This window comes from Procambarus clarkii, chromosome 66 (genome assembly GCF_040958095.1).
Source record: "Procambarus clarkii isolate CNS0578487 chromosome 66, FALCON_Pclarkii_2.0, whole genome shotgun sequence".
NCBI classification, from domain to species: Eukaryota; Metazoa; Arthropoda; class Malacostraca; order Decapoda; family Cambaridae; genus Procambarus; species Procambarus clarkii.
This window is the reverse complement of record NC_091215.1, coordinates 5,404,510-5,408,997: the sequence shown is the minus strand read 5'-3', so window position 1 is coordinate 5,408,997 and position 4,488 is coordinate 5,404,510.

The following is a 4,488-nucleotide window of genomic DNA, read 5'->3' as shown; positions in this document are numbered from 1 at the left end:
ACAAATACTATAATCACAAAACTTGAATGGCACTCGCCTCCCTCCCAGCGAGGTACCAAGTAACTGCACGGATGACCCCCTATAAAATCTTCCGTTAACACTTGTCTCTCAAGACACAAACAATAATAAAAGCTACACTAATTGAATTTAAACAATTACGTTAATCAACCATCCACAACGGTCAGCAACAATTCAATTTTCGTTAACACACTCTTGTTTCAACGACACTCAAATGGGAACAATAACTCGTAAGCCTATTAATTACATGACACTTGAGACGTCAAGCATTCGGTGAGTAATTCCCAATTAATTACTGTCACACCGACAGCCTATTAATTCAGACGAATATTGATAGACATTGCTGTTACCCAACTGACAGGTCCTTTCGGTCTTACGACAAGATTACCTTAACGAGGGTTCTACTACTCTACTTACACAAGGCTACACAACTTTAATTCTCACGCAATCCTTCACAGTACACAACGCATTACACCAAAGACACAACTGTCTACAGTTCGCAGAGCACGGTACAACACGGTACAACATTTGCCGCCCACGGCACTTGCAAAACACTTCCCCCAATAAATTATAACACTAATAATTCACGGCCCTAACACAACACAACAGTATAACAAAGCGCTGGCCAAAATATAATATAAAATTATTAATTAACCAAGGGAAATTTCCCGTTACCACTCCACTGCTGAAACGGAAACACTCTGCAAAGAATTTACATACATGGCACAAATAGAAAAATGGAAACAAATAGATCACTTTCCTCCACCCTTGGAGATACAGTAATATACTAATCACTTCCACACAACTGAATGTGTCTCTAATTGTGTCCTCTTACACACGTCTACCCTCACAGTTGGGGCCCACTCCTCAACTTGAATGACGTTGAACAGGTGTAACTCACACGTTTTCAATTTCCATCACCTCACCAGGTGTTTAAAGGGACAATGGCAAGACAGAACACTGGATGCGAAACCAGCTTCAGAGTTTAACACACCAAAAACACAAAACAGGTACTTACTCCAATTTCACCGGCCGGCCTCATACACACACACACACACACACATAAGAAAACCCCCCACTTCCTGCTGCTGTAGGTGGTGAAGTAGGCGTCTCCCCTACTTCGTACACGAGGTCGGCAGGACCACGGGGTGGGTGGACCACGGTGTCCTCACACACGGACTAGGATGGTGGTGGCAGGTACTCTCGCTCTGGCCTAGGGTAGGCAAGGAGAACGAGACACGGCGGCGGCTGGTATACACACACAGCTTGGATGGTACTACGCCCTCAGCCCGGCGCAGTATCGTCAAGGTATGGCGCTACACGGCGCAGCATGTAAAAATGACAGAGTCCTTCATTGTTCACTGGTAATTCCTCGGAATTACGAATTTAAGGTTTCCAACACAACACTGAAACCTTCACAAGATCATCTCTCCCAGGTACCTTGTAGCTAAGGCATGCTAGAAGACGGATGTCGCTACCACACATAGACCAACAGCCTCCACAGTCCAGTTTACTCTGAGTGGTGTTCCATAATCACGTGGCCTGAGTAACAATCACTCTAAGTTCACACTCGTTAGCTTTATCGCTGTTTCCCTTTCCACGATGCCAGATTCTTACTTTCCATGGTCTCGGGATTGTAGCACGACTATCGAGAGTGACTTTGAGTCGTTGCAGGCGGTATTTCGGGTGCTTGGCCTAGCACGAAAAGTCACGTCCTCCTCAAGCAGCCGACACTTGTAAGAATGCCCTTTGGTGCCAAGAGAGGGCCCACTAGCGACCCCGGGTACTCTCAGACTCTTCGACCAATCACCGCGAAGCATTACCAAGGCCCAGAAGCCTCGGTCTATCATGCTCCTTCGAGGCGACGCTATGCCCCCTGTCACGAAGGGATCACGTGAGCAGTAGGGTCTACCTACAACCGTTAAACCACCAAACCCCCTCACTACACTTGAACTGGTACAAAATTCAACAGAAATCAACTCCCTATTGTAACTTTTCCCACAGACTGGATACAGCAATCACAATAGCATCACTGACGAGCACTCGACGAGGGCTTTCTACAGACACCTCAAACGGCTATGAACGAGTTGTATTTCGCAATCTGGTTCTACGGTGCACATGCACCTGTGCACACGGACTGTGCACACCGGACTTGTGCACCCATTCATTGCACAAGGGAGCTGGAGAATTCATCTCCTGACATCATTTCTCCTGACAACTACAATGGTCACAATAAGCAGAGGGAGCAACTAATGGTGTACTACAGTAGTAGACATCCTTCAGTCTCGGGAGACTATGGAGATGCGCTCTCGTTGTCAATCCCGGTGCAGCGCCTGGTGTGCCTGATGAGGCCAATCCAAGAATGGCAGTCTATCCCACACTGAGCACTATCGAAATCTGATTTTGGTCTGTCTTCCTTGCTACTGGCTACCCTTCTCTGTCTCTTCGCTTCCGATTTCTTGGCAAGTGACTCCTTGAACTTGGAGATCTCTCTCTGAACCGACTGTCCCCAGGTTGAACGGTCTGCGGTCAGTGTTTGCCACGTAGCAAGATCGACGTCCAAGGTTTTCAGGTCCCTCTTGCATATGTCTTTGTACCGTAACTGGGGTTTGCCTGTTGGACGCTTTCCCTGTGTCAGCTCTCCATACAGGAGAGCCTTGGGGATCCTGCTGTCGCCCATTCGCACCACGTGCCCGAGCCAGAACATTCGTCTCTGCTTCAGCATTGTGTACATGCTGGTGATTCAAGCTCTCCCCAAGACGCTGTTGTTTGTCACCTTGTCCTGCCAGGCGATGTCCAAGATGTGTTGGAGGCAGCGCATGTGGTAGGCATTCAGCTGTCTTTCCTGACGAGCGCGGAGTGTCCATGACTCACTGCAATATAGGACAGTGCTCAGGACACAGGCTCTGTAAATCTGGATCTTTGTATACTCAGCTTATTGTTGGCCCAAACTCTCTTTGTCAATCGTGACATGGAAGTAGATGCCTTACCTATACGTTTGTTGAGCTCCGTATCAAGAGAGAGGGACTCAGAGATTCCCAGGTACCTGGAGCCCAGGTACAAGAAGTCGTGAACGACTTCCAGTTTGCAATCGGAGATGCCGATGTCAGGTGGGGAGTCCACTCCTTGCCCAATGACCTGTGTTTTCTTCAGGCTCATGGTGAGTCCGAAAGCCTGACAGGTCTCGCTGAAGCGGGTCATGAGCCGTTGGAGGTCTTCGGCTAACTAGGCGATGACTGTTGCGTCATCAGCAAAAAGGAAGTCGCGCAGACACTTCACCTAAATTTTTGTCTTGGCTCTCAGCCTGGCGAAGTTAAAGAGCTTTCCATCCGACTGATCCGGAGGTAGATGCCTTCCGTGGTAGATCCGAAGGCGAGCTGCAGCATGACTGCGAAGAAAATTTCGAATAGGTTTGGAACCAGGACGCAGCCCTGACTCCACTTTGGATGTCGAAGGCGTCTGATGTTAAGCCGTCAAAGACCACGGTGCCCTTCATGTTCTCGTGGAAAGATCTAATGATGCTGAGGAGCTTGTGTGGGCATTCGATCTTGCGGAGGATCTTGAACAGGTCATCCCTGTTCAATGATCTACAATGAGGTAGATCAATGATCACACAATGATCACAATAAACAGAAGGAACGACTAAAGGTGTACTACAATGGTCACGAAAAACAGAAGAAATGACTAAGTGTGTAGTACAATGGTCACAATAAGCAGCGTAAACGACTATTGGTGTACTATAATGGTCACAATAGAGAAGGAAGACTAACCATGGTGACAAGTGTCGTTCATAGCTTCACTTCCACATTAATCCTTCACAAAATCTTGGTTGATCAATATTAAGTGTATAATACAATGGTAAAAATAGTACAATTTGTACTACCTCGCATACAGAGATCCAAGGTCGTTAATCCAGCCGCCAAACTCCCTATTTATGAATGAAAAGCGATTTATACACGACTCACAACTGATACCGTCCGAAAACATCTGGAACAAGTGCTTCGCTCACGTCCTCTGTTCGAACCACAGTTCTATAAATAGCCCGTCCTCCAAACAAAGACCCAAAACTGATTCCATCCACCCGCCAAACCCCTGTTTATGAATGAAAACGGTTTATATACAACCCGTCCTCGATTCAAGTCCATTACATTCAGCGGTCGACCCCACAGACGCATTCATAAATTTTAACATGCTGTTCATTCAAAACGGGAATTTTCTCAAGTATAAATTAACATTATAATATATTGGCATATTGTGTATATATAGGCATAGGATAGGTTAGGTCAGGTGTTTAGGTTCTGTCGACGATTATTTGTATTTGTAGTACGTGGGTGAAACATTTATAGCGTTGTGATTCGAACAAAATTCGTCAGTGAAGCACTTGTTCCTAATATGTTCGAACGTCAGCAGTTGTGAGTCGTGTGTAAACCGCTTTTCATTCATAAACAGAGGGTTTGGCGGGTGCATGGA